Source organism: Procambarus clarkii, chromosome 30, assembly GCF_040958095.1.
Source record: "Procambarus clarkii isolate CNS0578487 chromosome 30, FALCON_Pclarkii_2.0, whole genome shotgun sequence".
Classification (NCBI taxonomy): domain Eukaryota; kingdom Metazoa; phylum Arthropoda; class Malacostraca; order Decapoda; family Cambaridae; genus Procambarus; species Procambarus clarkii.
In genome coordinates this window covers 25,973,666-25,992,633 of record NC_091179.1, presented here as the reverse complement: position 1 = coordinate 25,992,633, position 18,968 = coordinate 25,973,666, and the positions used below count along the sequence as shown (strand labels likewise).

The following is an 18,968-nucleotide window of genomic DNA, read 5'->3' as shown; positions in this document are numbered from 1 at the left end:
GATGGTGGAGGCTCCGGGTGGTGGTGGAGGCTCTGGGGGGTGGTGGAGGCTCTGGGGGGTGGTGGAGGCTCTGGAGGGTGGTGGAGGCTCTGGGGGATGGTGGAGGCTCTGGGGGTGGTGGAGGCTCCGGGTGGTGGTGGAGGCTCCAGGTGGTGGTGGTGGAGGCTCTGGGGGGGGTGGTGGAGGCTCTGGGTGATGGTGGAGGCTCCGGGTGGTGGTGGAGGCTCTGGGGGGTGGTGGAGGCTCTGGGGGGTGGTGGAGGCTCTGGGGGTTGGTGGAGGCTCTGGGGGATGGTGGAGGCTCTGGGGTATGGTGGAGGCTCTGGGGGGTGGTGGAGGCTCTGGGGGGTGGTGGAGGCTCTGGGGGGGTGGTGGAGGCTCTGGGGGGTGGTGGAGGCTCTGGGGGGTGGTGGAGGCTCTGGGGGGTGGTGGAGGCTCCGGGTGGTGGTGGAGGCTCCAGGTGGTGGTGGTGGAGGCTCTGGGTGATGGTGGAGGCTCCGGGTGGTGGTGGAGGCTCTGGGTGGTGGTGGAGGCTCCGGGTGGTGGTAGAGGCTCCAGGGGGTGGTGGTGGAAGCTCCAGGTGGTGGTGGTGGAGGCTCCAGGTGGTGGTGGTGGAGGCTCCAGGTGGTGGTGGTGGAGGCTCCAGGTGGTGGTGGTGGAGGCTCCAGGTGGTGGTGGTGGAGGCTCCAGGTGGTGGTGGTGGAGGCTCCAGGTGGTGGTGGTGGAGGCTCCAGGTGGTGGTGGTGGAGGCTCCAGGTGGTGGTGGTGGAGGCTCCAGGTGGTGGTGGTGGAGGCTCCAGGTGGTGGTGGTGGAGGCTCCAGGTGGTGGTGGTGGAGGCTCCAGGTGGTGGTGGTGGAGGCTCCAGGTGGTGGTGGTGGAGGCTCCAGGTGGTGGTGGAGGCTCCAGGTGGTGGTGGAGGCTCCAGGTGGTGGTGGAGGCTCCAGGTGGTGGTGGAGGCTCCAGGTGGTGGTGGAGGCTCCAGGTGGTGGTGGAGGCTCCAGGTGGTGGTGGAGGCTCCAGGTGGTGGTGGAGGCTCCAGGTGGTGGTGGAGGCTCTGGGGGGTGGTGGAGGCTCTGGGGGGTGGTGGAGGCTCCAGGTGGTGGTGGAGGCTCCAGGTGGTGGTGGAGGCTCCAGGTGGTGGTGGAGGCTCTGGGGGGTGGTGGAGGCTCTGGGGGGTGGTGGAGGCTCTGGGGGGTGGTGGAGGCTCCAGGTGGTGGCGGAGGCTCCAGGTGGTGGTGGAGGCTCTGGGGGGTGGTGGAGGCTCTGGGGGGGTGGTGGAGGCTCCAGGTGGTGGTGGAGGCTCCAGGTGGTGGTGGAGGCTCCAGGTGGTGGTGGAGGCTCCAGGTGGTGGTGGAGGCTCTGGGGGGTGGTGGAGGCTCCAGGTGGTGGTGGAGGCTCCAGGTGGTGGTGGAGGCTCCAGGTGGTGGTGGAGGCTCTGGGGGGTGGTGGAGGCTCTGGGGGGTGGTGGAGGCTCTGGGGGGTGGTGGAGGCTCTGGGGGGTGGTGGAGGCTCTGGGGGGTGGTGGAGGCTCCAGGTGGTGGTGGAGGCTCCAGGTGGTGGTGGAGGCTCTGGGGGGTGGTGGAGGCTCTTGTTTTATATAATAAGTTCCTCCAATAATTATTACAGATTATGAGTAGTTGTGTAGTTAGAGGTGGTCAGTGTAGTTGTGTAGTTAGAGGTGGTCAGTGTAGTTGTGTAGTTAGAGGTGGTCAGTGTAGTTGTGTAGTTAGAGGTGGTCAGTGTAGTTGTGTAGTTAGAGGTGGTCAGTGTAGTTGTGTAGTTAGAGGTGGTCAGTGTAGTTGTGTAGTTAGAGGTGGTCAGTGTAGTTGTGTAGTTAGAGGTGGTCAGTGTAGTTGTGTAGTTAGAGGTGGTCAGTGTAGTTGTGTAGTTAGAGGTGGTCAGTGTAGTTGTGTAGTTAGAGGTGGTCAGTGTAGTTGTGTAGTTAGAGGTGGTCAGTGTAGTTGTGTAGTTAGAGGTGGTCAGTGTAGTTGTGTAGTTAGAGGTGGTCAGTGTAGTTGTGTAGTTAGAGGTGGTCAGTGTAGTTGTGTAGTTAGAGGTGGTCAGTGTAGTTGTGTAGTTAGAGGTGGTCAGTGTAGTTGTGTAGTTAGAGGTGGTCAGTGTAGTTGTGTAGTTAGAGGTGGTCAGTGTAGTTGTGTAGTTAGAGGTGGTCAGTGTAGTTGTGTAGTTAGAGGTGGTCAGTGTAGTTGTGTAGTTAGAGGTGGTCAGTGTAGTTGTGTAGTTAGAGGTGGTCAGTGTAGTTGTGTAGTTAGAGGTGGTCAGTGTAGTTGTGTAGTTAGAGGTGGTCAGTGTAGTTGTGTAGTTAGAGGTGGTCAGTGTAGTTGTGTAGTTAGAGGTGGTCAGTGTAGTTGTGTAGTTAGAGGTGGTCAGTGTAGTTGTGTAGTTAGAGGTGGTCAGTGTAGTTGTGTAGTTAGAGGTGGTCAGTGTAGTTGTGTAGTTAGAGGTGGTCAGTGTAGTTGTGTAGTTAGAGGTGGTCAGTGTAGTTGTGTAGTTAGAGGTGGTCAGTGTAGTTGTGTAGTTAGAGGTGGTCAGTGTAGTTGTGTAGTTAGAGGTGGTCAGTGTAGTTGTGTAGTTAGAGGTGGTCAGTGTAGTTGTGTAGTTAGAGGTGGTCAGTGTAGTTGTGTAGTTAGAGGTGGTCAGTGTAGGAGTGAGACTGACAACTTGTAAGAAAGAAGTGACATTGACGAGGTGTGTCATGTCATTTGTCATATCTAAAGTAAAATATATAATTAGCCTTGCTTTAATTTTGTTTGTTATGCATTTGTTTATGTGTCATCTTTTTATTTATGTAAAGAAGGAAGATCATCACATTAGCCTTCAAGACTGTGATGGCGCGGTGGTAACACACTCGCCCTGCGCCTCGCAAGCTCCTGTATGCCTTGTAAGGGCACCAGGTTCGAAGCCGTTCCCCCTAGAGTACAAACTACCGAAACCTCTCCTTATTGACTGAGACGTCACTAGGGGGCGGCTCTATACTAATCCTGACAAACACGATAATCAAACGTACGAAGGCAGACACTCTTCACCCCTAGGGTCAAACATGGGTAAGGAGTTAGGGTAACAATTTACTTCCTTTATTGAATTGATGTTTATTCTCTTTTTTGCGGGGTAACATTCTCCCACTGTGACATGCACTGCGCATGTGCAGAAGTAGCCAGTGCACTGACGGGAATTTCAAATTTCTTTCTCTTACAAACTAACGCAGTTAAGTGTGACCTCTAAGACATTCTTCCTAAAAGGACCCCTTCCTTACAGCCACTGTTCGCCCAGCAGTGATTGGCTGCCTTCTTATACGACTGGCAATTCAATTCAAATACTTTATTCATAAATGTATTCCAGGAATACTAGTGGGTGTGAGGCTTACCATGAGCTCTGGGATGTTACCATAATATATATATATATATATATATATATATATATATATATATATATATATATATATATATATATATATATATATATATATATATATATGTCGTACCTAATAGCCAGAACGCACTTCTCAGCCTACTATGCAAGGCCCGATTTGCCCAATAACCCAAGTTTTCATGAATTAATTGTTTTTCGACTACCTAACCTACCTAACCTCATGTAACCTAACTTTTTCCGCTACCTAACCTAACCTAACCTATAGAGATAGGTTAGGTTAGGTTAGGTAGGGTTGGTTAGGTTCGGTCATATATCTATGTTAATTTTAACTCCAATAAAAAAAATTGACCCCATACATAATGAAATGGGTAGCTTTATCATTTCATAAGAAAAAAAATTAGAGAAAATATATTAATTCAGGAAAACTTGGCTTATTATGCAAATCGGGCCTTGCATAGTAGGCTGAGAAGTGCGTTCTGGCTACTAGGTACGACATATATATATATATATATATATATATATATATATATATATATATATATATATATATATATATATATATATATCTACGCAAACTTCTTTACCCATGATGTGTCTTATCTTGTGGGTTAGTTTAGCACTATCTTAACATTTAAAATTTTCACTATATAACGTATCGTACTCTATGTACCTTTTCGTTCACAAAGTTTACAAAGGTTCATCTATATCTATAAAAGATAATGTCAAAGAGTGGAGGCCAGACGCTTGGGGCTAGCATCACTGAACTATGCAGGGTGACTGGTGGGTTGAGTGGGAAGGTCATAGTCGGGTCGGAGTCGGCCCCTTTGAACAGAAGTCTGGGTAAGCCCCATACCATCTTGAAAGGTGATTCGGGTCTCTTAATGCTCCCCTATCAGGAACCTGCTGAAGTCGGTTAAGGTAAGCTGTGTGAAAAATGCGTGTTCTTATGATAGATTTGCATTATGATGAGTTCCCAACACTTAAATGACGTAGCCTTTTGGGGACGACCTAATGGTTTGCGGATCGCGAATTTGACATTACTCTCCCGTTTTCTGTTTTGGGTCCTCTCTGGTAGGTTAGGTTAAGGGCACTTTAGCACGACAGTTTCTTGACCGTTGGGATAATGTTAGGAGGCCGGACTGCACAACCCTCGGCCACCGCCTGGCCAGGACTTGTGTCCCATCATCCCGACCTGCTCCACACCCCTCGGTCCCTGGTCTTCTTCCTTGTACTGAATATAATGATGTCTGTGTTCTGGTGGGCGGTTGTGCTCTCTGCTCCTTCACCGAGTCAACCCCTACTGAACCAAGATGCAAGAACATTAATTACAGGGATAGAAGCCTGTAATTAGTGCTGTAAACAAGGAGAGAATCAACGCGGAATATGCAGTCATATTCGAAAACACACACACACACACACACACACACACACACACACACACACTCACACACACACACACACACACACACACACACACACACACACACACACACACACACACACACACACACACACACACACTCACACACACACACACACACACACACACACACACACACACACACACACACACACACACTCACACAAGACACCACGAGCGTAGCTCTCATCCTGTAACTACACTTAGGTAATTACTTAGGTAATTACACACACACACACACATATATATATATATATATATATATATATATATATATATATATATATATATATATATGTCGTACCTAGTAGCCAGAACTCACTTCTCAGCCTACTATTCAAGGCCCGATTTGCCTAATAAGCCAAGTTTTCCTGAATTAATATATTTACTATAATTTTTTTCTTATGAAATGATAAACCTACCCATTTCATTATGTATGAGGTCAATTTTTTGTTATTGGAGTTAAAATTAACGTAGATATATGACCGAACCTAACCAACCCTACCTAACCTAACCTAACCTATATTTATCTGTAAGGTTAGGTTAGGTAGCCAAAAAAAGCTACGTTAGGTTAGGTTAGGTAGGTTAGGTAGACGAAAAAACATTAATTCATGAAAACTTGGCTTATTAGGCAAATCGGGCCTTGAATAGTAGGCTGAGAAGTGCGTTCTGGCTATTAGGTACGACATATATATATATATATATATATATATATATATATATATATATATATATATATATATATATATATATTGTAGTGTTTGTGTGTGTGTTCTGTGTTTTTCTGATCTGTACTTGGCAGTAAGTATATTAACTCGACTACCGGAAGTAGGGTGCCACGACTGGAACAGAATTCTGTTCCTTTGAAGACGTCACGGCGGGTGCTCCCTAGACACGCATGGAGCGCGTCACGGCGGGTGCTCCCTAGACACGCATGGAGCGCGTCACGGCGGGTGCTCCCTAGACACGCATGGAGCGCATCACGGCGGGTGCTCCCTAGACACGCATGGAGCGCATCACGGCGGGTGCTCCCTAGACACGCATGGAGCGCATCACGGCGGGTGCTCCCTAGACACGCATGGAGCGCGTCACGGCGGGTGCTCCCTAGACACGCATGGAGCGCGTCACGGCGGGTGCTCCCTAGACACGCATGGAGCGCATCACGGCGGGTGCTCCCTAGACACGCATGGAGCGCATCACGGCGGGTGCTCCCTAGACACGCATGGAGCGCATCACGGCGGGTGCTCCCTAGACACGCATGGAGCGCGTCACGGCGGGTGCTCCCTAGACACGCATGGAGCGCATCACGGCGGGTGCTCCCTAGACACGCATGGAGCGCGTCACGGCGGGTGCTCCCTAGACACGCATGGAGCGCATCACGGCGGGTGCTCCCTAGACACGCATGGAGCGCATCACGGCGGGTGCTCCCTAGACACGCATGGAGCGCATCACGGCGGGTGCTCCCTAGACACGCATGGAGCGCATCACGGCGGGTGCTCCCTAGACACGCATGGAGCGCGTCCCTCACGTTTTACCCCGCTTAGTAAAACCCGGCGTGAGCCCTCCCAGGGGTGAGCCCTCCCAGGGGTGAGCCCTCCCAGGGGTGAGCCCTCCCAGGGGTGAGCCCTCCCAGGGGTGAGCCCTCCCAGGGGTGAGCCCTCCCAGGGGTGAGCCCTCCCAGGGGTGAGCCCTCCCAGTGGTGAGCCCTCCCAGGGGTGAGCCCTCCCAGGGGTGAGCCCTCCCAGGGGTGAGCCCTCCCATGGGTGAGCCCTCCCAGGGGTGAGCCCTCCCAGGGGTGAGCCCTCCCAGGGGTGAGCCTTCCCAGGGGTGAGCCCTCCCAGGGGTGAGCCCTCCCAGGGGTGAGCCCTCCCAGGGGTGAGCCCTCCCATGGGTGAGCCCTCCCAGGGGTGAGCCCTCCCAGTGGTGAGCCTTCCCAGTGGTGAGCCCTCCCAGTGGTGAGCCCTCCCAGGGGTGAGCCCCTCCCAGGGGTGAGCCCTCCCAGGGGTGAGCCCCTCCCAGGGGTGAGCCCTCCCAGGGGTGAGCCCTCCCAGTGGTGAGCCCTCCCAGGGGTGAGCCCCTCCCAGGGGTGAGCCCTCCCAGGGGTGAGCCCTCCCAGGGGTGAGCCCTCCCAGGGGTGAGCCCTCCCAGGGGTGAGCCCCTCCCAGGGGTGAGCCCCTCCCAGGGGTGAGCCCTCCCAGGGGTGAGCCCTCCCAGGGGTGAGCCCTCCCAGGGGTGAGCCCTCCCAGGGGTGAGCCCTCCCAGGGGTGAGCCCCTCCCAGGGGTGAGCCCTCCCAGGGGACATCCTGGTGTAGGCGGCCACACACACGCCACGGTAACAATATTTCCCCGTGGGTAATGAGTCAAGAACTGGGAGAGTCTGACACCTTGATTGGTTGGGAGGAGTTGTTAAAGCTTATCTAGAGCTTATCTAGAGATGATTTCGGGGCTTTTAGTGTCCCCGCGGCCCGGTCTTCGACCAGGCCTCCACCCCCAGGAAGCAGCCCGTGACAGCTGACTAACACCCAGGTACCTATTTTACTGCTAGGTAACAGGGACATAGGGTGAAAGAAACTCTGCCCATTGTTTCTCGCCGGCGCCTGGGATCGAACCCAGGACCACAGGATCACAAGTCAAGTGTGCTGTCCGCTCGGCCGACCGGCTCCCTAAACTATACCAGGTAAAGTAACCAGGCGATTGTTTAGCCTCGGTGCCTGACGACCAGCCTACTAGCCAACCAGCCTACTAGCCAACCAGCCTACTAGCCAACCAGCCTACTAGCCAACCAGCCTACTAGCCAACCAGCCTACTAGCCAACCAGCCTACTAGCCAACCAGCCTACTAGCCAACCAGCCTACTAGCCAACCAGCCTACTAGCCAAACAGCCTACTAGCCAACCAGCCTACTAGCCAACCAGCCTACTAGCCAACCAGCCTACTAGCCAACCAGCCTACTAGCCAACCAGCCTACTAGCCAACCAGCCTACTAGCCAACCAGCCTACTAGACAACCAGCCTACTAGCCAACCAGCCTACTAGCCAACCAGCCTACTAGCCAACCAGTCACACAGCTATACTGCAGTATGGGTGTTGGCGGGACGCTGGTGGAGAGGGTGAAGTACATGTGTGCAGCTCCCCTACACTGTATGGTGGAGAAAGGGAAGTTTCAGGGGGAAAGCGCCAAGCCATTACGACTATATACTATATTGCACTGGGCAGGAGTCAGGATAAGGATTTGGGGTGGGACGGGGGAAGGAATGGTGGCCAACCACTTGCACCGTCAGCCGTCAGGGGATTGAACGCTGACCTGCATGAAGCGAGGCCGTCGCTCTACCGTCCAGTGGAAGGGGGGTTTATATGGGGGAAGAGGAAGCTTACATCACCTGAGGGAAGGTGTCGTGTGCCAAAACGTTGTCGTCAAGGTTGATGAAGCTCATCCACCTCCGCCCACACTGCTGAGCCTCGACCCCCAACCTGAGCAGCAGCTGGCCAGGGCGCGTGCCACGTGTGGGGGGAGAACAAGTGGTTCACAGTGGAGTTAAGCGCGTGCCCTTGTATGTCCCGGGGTCTACATGTCCCGGGGTCTACATGTCCCGGGGTCTACATGTCCCGGGGTCTACATGTCCCGGGGTCTACATGTCCCGGGGTCCATGTCCCGGGGTCCATGTCCCGGGCACCACACACGTGCTTGGGCGCCAGTCATTTCCTCTGGTTGACCTATACCAGTAAATAGGTCCCCGGGAGCAAGGGACTTGTGATGGGCTGCAGCCTGGGGGAGGGTGGGTGGTAGGCCCCAGGGACAGACCTCTATACGTGTCTTACTCTCCCACACAACAGCAATATTATGAGGAGAAATATGGCATCCTGGGGATCTGTAAATTATCATCCCCCCCCCCTCACCTGTGTCACTATCACCCCCTCACCACCACTACCACCACCACCCCCTCACCACCACCACCATCACCACCACCCCCTCACCACCACCACCCCCTCACCACCACCACCCCCTCACCACCACCACCACCACCACCACCCCCTCACCACCACCACCACCACCACCACCACCCCCTCACCACCACCACCCCCTCACCACCACCACCACCACCACCACCCCCTCACCACCACCACCCCCTCACCACCACCACCCCCTCACCACCACCACCACCACCACAGCCACCACCACCACCACCCCCTCACCACCACCACCACCACCACCACCACAGCCACCACCACCACCACCACAGCCACCACCACAGCCACCACCCCCTCACCACCACCACCACCACAGCCACCACCACCACCACCACAGCCACCACCACCACCACCACAGCCACCACCACCACCACAGCCACCACCACCACCACCACCCCATCACCACCACCACCTCCACCACCCCCTCACCACCACCACCACCACAGCCACCACCACCACCACCACAGCCACCACCACCACCACCACCACCACCACCACCACCCCGTCACCACCACCACAGCCACCACCACCACCACCACCACAGCCACCACCACCCCCTCACCACCACCACCCCCTCACCACCACCACCACCCCCTCACCACCACCACCCCCTCACCACCACCACCACCACCACCACCACCCCCTCACCACCACCACCACCCCGTCACCATCACCACAGCCACCACCACCACCACAGCCACCACCACCACCACCACCACCACCACCCCCTCACCACCACCACCACCACCCCCTCACCACCACCACCACCACCACCACCCCCACCCCCTCACCACCACCACCACAGCCACCACCACCACCACCACCACCCCCTCACCACCACCACCACCACCCCCTCACCACCACCACCACCACCACCCCCACCCCCTCACCACCACCACCACAGCCACCACCACCACCACCACCACCACCACCACAGCCACCCAGGACCCAATAAGGCCGTGGTCTGAGGGGCAGGAGACCAGCTGCTGGACTATATATACACACATGACACTTGGCCCCCATAGTGCGGCCTTGACAATGATGCGGGTTCACTCACCCGGCCATACCTCAGCCCCGCCTTGTTGTGCTCCCTCCTGTACTCCCCTACTGGTGCTCCCAGAGCTTGGGCTCTTGGGCCCCGCCTCGCAATAGACACTCAACAGGTGTGTCGTGTTTGTTGGAGGGAGGGTGTCATATGTGTGTGGGTGTCGTGTGGTAGTGTGTTCCCTGGAAACACAAACCGAAACTGTCTCTATTTTCCGCTTGTTACAACTTGTAATAAAGTTGTGACATCTTGGCTTAATGTGTTTATGACGTATTAGAAGGTTGCTACAACTTGCTATATTGGTTGTTATAACTGGTTAGGAGGTGTTAAAACTTGTTCGAACGTTGTACCAACGTCGTAGTTTCGGTGTGTGTTTGTCGGGTTGTGGAGTCATTAGCGTTATATTAAACTAGTCACTAAGTACTGTCATGTAACACGGGAGTCATTAGTAAAGTCTTAAGTATATCAACACATACTACAACAGGGGAACAAAGGATATAAATTGGATAATTTTAGATTTAGGAAAGACCTGGGTAAATACTGGTTTGGTAACAGGGGTTGTGGATTTGGGGAATAGATTACCGGGTAACATAATTGACGTAGGCCTCCCTTGATTGTTTCAAGCGTAGGTTAGACATATGAATGAGTTTGGGTGGATATAAATTGGAGTTGCCACATATGGACCAGTATGTCTTCTGCAGTGTCCTTGAATATAATGTTTTTGTTTATCGTGTTATTGACATACAAAATGTGTGAGGAAGTTCACCTGGCGCGGACGGCTTGACCACAGCCGTTCCGGGTGAACCAAATCTTACCGTAAGATTTTGTTTAACGTTGTTAGGAACTGCAAGACTATTTGGCATGTTGACCAGACCACACACTAGAAGGTGAAGGGACGACGACGTTTCGGTCCTTCCTGGACCATTCTCAAGTCTATTGTGAATGTCATCCACTATTTGGCGTACCGACTGACCCTGCCCACGCGCTGGCTTTTACTGGTAGGCGAACAGAGGCATCGCGTGTTAGCAAGCCCAATTAACTTCTCCGGTAATCGAATGTTGGATCTTTTAGTCGGGAGCGTGGCATTAAACAAGTTCTCGAAAATTTGGAGACTTGTTGTGTTGCATCCAGAGGAGGCCAGTCGCTGACATCAAGAAACCATTCCGGTTACGCTGTACACTAACAAACAACATAGTCTATCCTATCATAGACACACTAGTTCGTTTTCTGTGGTTGTAAATGTAGTCCATTTTCTGTTTCAGCCGGTGTGCCATGACCCACCGGAGTGTAGCATCTGCGGGGAGACTTCACTAAAAGGTATGACGCCCACACCTCTGGCTTCAGTACTCATTTAAAATGGTGTATTGTGTCTTAAAATATCCGAGTTACGTAGCTGTTCGTTATTATATCACCGGTTATTAAGGTACGTCAGTAACGTTGTGCGTAATTAATGGCTTTATGTAATATACAATTATTGTAACTTGAGTTACAGCCACAACCTGCCGGAAACTGTGTGTGCATTAGTGTCTTTGTAACCATAATGTTATGTACTCTCACAACCCAATGTACCGTCTTGTATATAAATAAATAAAATAATAGTAATAATAATAATAATATTTTATTTAGGAAAATAATAATATTATTATTTTAATAAATAATAAATGTTATTGCTATTTTAATAAATAATAAATGTTATTATTATTTTATTTATTATTTTATTAATATTGTTTAATATATAATATTAATATTTAATATAATATATATATTATTAATATTATTGTATTTATTATTAAATAATAAATTGTAATAAATAATAAAAGTTTTGTGTCTAATAAATAAATTAATAAGAGTTAAGTGGATTTTCAATATAGAATATTCGATTTTTTTATTTACGAAGATGCATTGGGTTTTATAATAATTTTGGTGCCTACAATACACACTTATACGTATAGTGGAGAACTACAGTATGAATACAGTAGATGGCGTAATAGTATGCATATTCTTGCTAGTGTTATTCTTGCTAGTGCATAATATTATGCTATTCTTGTTACCTAGCAGTAAATAGGTACCTGGGAGTTAAGTCAGCTGTCACGGGCTGCTTCCTGGGGGGTGGAGGCCTGGTCGAGGACCGGGCCGGGGGGACACTAAAAAGCCCCGAAATCATCTCAAGATAACCTCAAGATCTCAAGATAGTGCAATGGGGCAGTGAGCCTTACACTGCTACACTGTCTAATGTCACTTGTCAGTATCCGGTAGAAACAGAGTATATCCTGTTGCATCACCGTGAACCTGTAGGGAAGGCATGTTCAACAGTAAGTCCCCTGTCCACCTTACCTTGCGATGATATCAGGGCTTAGCGTCCTCGCGGCCCGGTCCTCGACCAGGCCTCCTCGTTGCTGGACTGGTCAACCAGGCTGTTGGATGCGGCTGCTCACAGCCTGGTTGGTCAGGTATCCTTCAGAGGTGGAGCCTCGCGCCTTGGCTCAGCGTAGCCAACATTACCTCCACTAGTCGCCTTTGTGTTTGCATATAACTTTTTATTATGTCTTTATGTTTACCAATGCAATTAGGAACTTGTCTAAAGAGTATATAATTTCCTGCATTTAATGAGGTAAGTTAATATATTTTCTTAAGTTTCATGATAATAATATCCTGGTGCGTATTATGTTGATGAAGCGTGTTACCTCTGCTGTTACTAGTGTCGGATTTCTTATGTCAATTTTGCTTCGCTGAAAGTAGGCTTCCATAAATTTTAGGATATAAGGTTGTTACTGAAAACCCAAGGTTGTGCGTGGCTTATCATCCCGGGCTTCAAACCCCAAGGCAAACACACCATCATCCTCGGATAGTCTTTACTATTTTTTAAGCTAATTTTATAACAGATAGCGTGCTCTAAACTGACCCTTAAAAACTAAACCTAGAGAAAAACTGTCCTGACGGCTTCAGCTGGCATCATCGGTATTTATAGACCAGCCATTATGACGTCATTATCCTGCAGATTTTTGGCGGGAAGAAATATGATTGGTCAGAGATTACCCGCCAAGACAAAGGACATATTCGATGCATACAACGTCAACAATTCTGGCAGGCATTTATCGCGTATAAAACATGCCTCGCTCTATTACCGGGGAATCTTCCGACCCACTGAGTGACCTGCTAGGAACACAGCGTGAGAGCTCAGTGAGAAAATACCGGAATGTGTGTTGGCGCGAAATCAGGTGCAAGAGGTGGGTGGAGTCGCGCTGGGCCGGGCGTGTAGGCGGGCTAGGCTATGGGTCCAGGCCGCCGCGGGGGGAACACCCTCTCCTCACTCCTGGCTGCAATCTGCAATCCTGCAATCTAATAACCTCTAATGCTATCCTCATACATGTTCAGTTCATCGGATCTTTTGTCTACAGCATAACTATAATATTTATAGATATATTGTACAGTTAAGTCAGACAACTTGATGAATCGCGAGAAACTGTTGGTTTGGACATGATGTTAATATACAAATGTAATTGAATCACAAGAATTCTCAGAAAATTTCAGTGCAAAATGTAATAGATGAGGCTTTGATAAACCGATCCTTATCATCTAGATAAATTAGCACGTTTTGTAAAAAGCATGACTTGCTAGTGCCATACGCTTTGTAATCATGGACAGTATACAATTAAAAATAGGGGTGATAATATATATATATATATATATATATATATATATATATATATATATATATATATATATATATATATATATATATATGTCGTACCTAATAGCCAGAACGCACTTTTCAGCCTACTATGCAAGGCCCGATTTGCCTAATAAGCCAAGTTTTCATGAATTAATATATTTTCTCAATTTTTTTTCTTATGAAATGATAAAGCTACCCATTTCATTATGTATGAGGTCAATTTTTTTTTATTGGAGTTAAAACTAACGTAGATATATGACCGAACCTAACCAACCCTACCTAACCTAACCTAACCTATCTTTATAGGTTAGGTTAGGTTGGGTAGCCGAAAAAGTTAGGTTAGGTTAGGTTAGGTTAGGTAGGTTAGGTAGTCGAAAAACAATTAGTTCATGAAAACTTGGCTTATTAGGCAAATCGGGCCTTGCATAGTAGGCTGAAAAGTGCGTTCTGGCTATTAGGTACGACATATATATATATATATATATATATATATATATATATATATATATATATATATATATATATATATATGTCGTACCTAGTAGCCAGAACGCACTTCTCAGCCTACTATGCAAGGCCCGATTTGCCTAATAAGCCAAGTTTTCATGAATTAATGTTTTTTCGTCTACCTAACCTACCTAACCTAACCTAACCTAGCTTTTTTTGGCTACCTAACCTTACCTATAAATATAGGTTAGGTTAGGTTAGGTAGGGTTGGTTAGGTTCGGTCATATATCTACGTTAATTTTAACTCCAATAAAAAAAAATTGACCTCATACATAGAGAAAAGGGTTGCTTTATCATTTCATAAGAAAAAAATTATAGTAAATATATTAATTCAGGAAAACTTGGCTTATTAGGCAAATCGGGCCTTGAATAGTAGGCAGAGAAGTGCGTTCTGGCTACTAGGTACGACATATATATATATATATATATATATATATATATATATATATATATATATATATATGTCGTACCTAATAGCCAGAACGCACTTCTCAGCCTACTATTCAAGGCCCGATTTGCCTAATAAGCCAAGTTTTCATGAATTAATGTTTTTTCGTCTACCTAACCTACCTAACCTAACCTAACCTAGCTTTTTTTGGCTACCTAACCTAACCTTACCTATAAATATAGGTTAGGTTAGGTTAGGTAGGGTTGGTTAGGTTCGGTCATATATCTACGTTAATTTTAACTCCAATAAAAAAAAATTGACCTCATACATAGAGAAAAGGGTTGCTTTATCATTTCATAAGAAAAAAATTATAGTAAATATATTAATTCAGGAAAACTTGGCTTATTAGGCAAATCGGGCCTTGAATAGTAGGCTGAGAAGTGAGTTCTGGCTATTAGGTACGACATATATATATATATATATATATATATATATAATATGTCGTACCTAGTAGCCAGAACGTCGTACTCGGCCTACTATGCAAGGCCCGATTTGCCTAATAAGCCAAGTTTTCCTGAATTATTATATTTTCTGTTTTTTTTTCTTATGAAATGATATAGCTACCCATTTTATTATGTATGAGGTCAATTATTTTTTATTGGAGTTAAAATTAACGTAGATATATGACCGAACCTAACCAACCCTACCTAACCTATCTTTATAGGTTAGGTTAGGTTACGTAGCCGAAAAAGTTAGGTTAGGTTAGGTAGACGAAAAACAATTAATTCATGAAAACTTGGCTTATTAGGCAAATCGGTCCTTGCATAGTAGGCCGAGAAGTGCGTTCTGGCTACTAGGTACGACATTATATATATATATATATATATATATATATATATATATATATATATATATATATATATATATATATATATATATAATGTCGTACCTAGTAGCCAGAACGCACTTGTCAGCCTACTATGCAAGGCCAAATTTGCCTAATAAGCCAAGTTTTCCTGAATTAATATATTTTCTCAATTTTTTTTGTTATGAAAAGATAAAGCTACCCATTTCATTATGTATGAGGTCAATTTTTTTTTATTGTAGTTAAAATTAACGTAGATATATGACCGAACCTAACCAACCCTACCTAACCTAACCTAACCTATCTTTATAGGTTAGGTTAGGTTAGGTAGCCGAAAAGGTTAGGTTAGGTTAGGTTAGGTAGGTTAGGTCGTCGAAAAACAATTAATTCATGAAAACTTGGCTTATTAGGCAAATCGGGCCTTGCATAGTAGGCTGAGAAGTGCGTTCTGGCTACTAGGTACGACATATATATATATATATATATATATATATATATATATATATATATATATATATATACATATATATATATATATATATATATATATATATATATATATATATATATATATATATCAAATAAATAAATACAAATAACATTACGTTGGGGTTCAAAGTCAAATTAAGTTTATTGAGGTATAAATACACACAAAGGGACGAGGCAGCTCAAGCTATTGTCGCCCCGTTCACTAGAACGTTGGAGGGGGTTTGGTTCCTGTTGGAGTGAGTAGTTGTTAATGAATCGGTAACCTTGGGAGGGACAGCTAGCCTGGCTGGCCGCCCACACGCCCGCCGCCCACACCTGGTCCAGCAGGGGACGCAGCTGGGCCCCCACACATCACCCCGCCACCGGCCTAGTCCCCCCTCAACACTAGATCCCACCAGTATATACACCTCTGTTGTTCTAGCTGGTCCAGTGGCAACGGACCATTTTCTTGTTGTTGAGAGACCTTAGGAGGACGGGCTGGGAGTATGGTATGGCGGCCGCTGGGGGGGGGGGGGCCAGGACACAGTTGTGGGGGGAGGGGCCCAGGGGCCAGATTCACGAAGCAGTTACGCAAGCACTTACGAACCTGTACATCTTTTCTCAATCTTTGGCGGCTTTGTTTATAATTATTGAACAGTTAATGAGCTTCGAAGCACCAGGAGGCTGTTTATAACAATAACAACAGTTGATTGGCAAGTTTTTATGCTTGTAAACTGTTTAATAAATGTAACCAAAGCCGTCAAAGATTGAGGAAAGATGTACACGTTCGTAAGTGCTTGCGTAACTGCTTCGTGATTCAGGCCCCAGGACATAGTTGTGAAGGGAGGGGGGGAGGGGCATCGTGGTGGGGGGGGGGGGAGGGACATCGTGGTGGGGGGGGCATCGTGGTGGGGGGGGGAGGGGGGAGGGTAGCTAGGGTGTGCTGTTCAACCGTCCTCTCAAATAGTGTATCAAACTCATTAGAGCCAAAAAACTAATGAACTAATAATTACAGCGGCTCGCAAAATTGACGTGATGTCGCAGTTTCTATTGGTGGGCCCTCGGTTAGGTTAGGTTCGGGCAATTTGGTACATCAATTTAGTGATGTTGGGAACGTTCGACAGGACTCTGTTGTAGAGATTGATGGTTGAGAGGCGATGGTACAAGACATTCACGGTTGTGACTGGTAGGATGGCCAGGGTTGATTGTTGCCGCCGGAGGCCGCTAGTTTATTGTGCACCCTATACTCATCCTGTGAGCGGTAGCGCAAAAAGGACTACAAGGGCACAAAAGTTCTTCATCGGACCTCAAGACACTCGTCATGATCCTGGCGAGGCCCTCGCTCGTCTCCAAGTGTGACCAGGATGACGGAGCTCACACCAACTGTGAATCTAGTCTACACAACATTTACACCTGAATTGAGATATATACAAGAGTTGTTACATTCTTGTACAGCCACTAGTACGCGTAGCGTTTCGGGCAGGTCCTTAATCCTATGGTCCCTGGAATTCGATCCCCGCCGCGAAGAATCGTTTTTTCATCCAAGTACACATTTTACTGTTGCGTTAAACAGAGGCTACAGTTAAGGAATTGCGCCCAGTAAATCCTCCCCGGCCAGGATACGAACCCATGACATAGCGCTCGCGGAACGCCAGGCAAGTGTCTTACCACTACACCACGGAGACTGCTGGATAGAGAATAGAGAAGACTGTTGACATACTGGACTTCTTATACTATATAACTAGCTTATCAAGAGTGTAACTTTGTTAATTTGAATTTTGGGATTCAATTCAAAGTCCCATTTTGTGCTTCTTAACTGCCGCTCACGGGATGGGTATGGGATCCCTTGCCTCTAACGGGATGGGTATGGGGTCCCTTACCGCTCACGGGATGGGTATGGGGTCCCTTGCCGCTCACGGTATGGGTATGGGGTCCCTTGCCGCTCACGGTATGGGTATGGGGTACCCTTACCGCTCACGGGATGGGTATGGGGTCCCTTGCCGCTCACGGGATGGGTATGGGGTCCCTTGCCGCTCACGGGATGGGTATGGGGTCCCTTGCCGCTCACGGGATGGGTATGGGGTCCCTTGCCGCTCACGGGATGGGTATGGGGTCCCTTACCGCTCACGGGATGGGTATGAAGTGTATTATAAATGAATTAAATTATAAATACTGTAATATGAATAAGTTGAAGGCGTAAGTGTGACTGCTACTAGTGGGCTGAGAACTTGTTCTTGCCGTAGGCCATACTCAGCCTTATATATTGCTTCCTGTTGACCATTGTTTTCATTGTGGCCGCCGGAGGCCGCTAGTTTATTGTGCACCCCATACCCATCCTGTGAGCGGTAGCGCAAAATAATTACAGAGGGCACAAAAGGTCTTTATCAGACCTCAACGGATATTATTACATAAACAATTTCATCTATCCTTCACACCTTATAGTTACAATGTCAGCTAGTTACAGAGAATGTTCTATTACAAGAGCTACATATTTACAGTAAGTCATCATACATTAATGGTAGGTCTTATCGCTAATACATTTCCTCTGGCCAATGTTTGGCCAATGGGGATATTACAGAGTCATAGGGAAGCTTCTGTTTATTATTAGTCTTCACAATACACTACTTGTTTCTTAATCTCATATGTCGTTCATCTACTGGAAGCGAAATATGGATACAGTGCAAGGATTTCAGGTATTTTATCCTTGGTAATAAGATAGGTTGCCATATCATACAACGTGAGCTTAGATTTATCTCTAAATGGCTCCATTTTACTACATTCCAAGATATAGTGTTCGAGTGTGTGTCCCTGTCTTTGTCCACACACTTTACACTTTACTTCATCTAGATCCCTATACAAGCCGAACTGCCAGAGATACTTGTAGCCAAGTCTTATTCGAGCTGCGATAACGTCTGTTAGTTATTACTTGACTGCAAACTGTTTATTGCTCGTAGTGAGGAAAGGGAGTCAGAAATAATTAAGCTGTCTACTTCAGTGTTGTCAATAATTTCGAGTGCTACCAGTATCGCTACCAACTCAGCTTGCATTGTGGACGCCCAGTTACTAATTCTTATACCCCTTTGAATTGTGCTGCCATCGGGCTGATGAGCAACAACAGCACTTCCTGCCCTCCCTGTAGCTGTATCGAGTGATCCGTCAGTGTATATGGTCTGTGCAATGTTGTTTTCAGCTTGTATACTGTGGATGTGTTCTATGGTGCTGAGTTTAGCAGCAAGCTGAGCATGAGG

General features: G+C 47.9%; 1 long non-coding RNA gene across 1 annotated transcript in view; it reads left to right on the top strand.

Annotated features, from left to right (window-relative positions):
- LOC123765544 (uncharacterized) overlaps positions 1 to 11,146 on the top strand; it is a 53,055-nt gene extending 41,909 nt beyond the window's left edge. Inside the window, exon 3 of the long non-coding RNA XR_006773731.2 lies at positions 11,082 to 11,146. This is a non-coding gene — a long non-coding RNA (uncharacterized lncRNA). The remainder of the gene's footprint in view (positions 1 to 11,081) is intronic.
- The last annotated feature ends 7,822 nt before the right edge of the window (positions 11,147 to 18,968 follow it).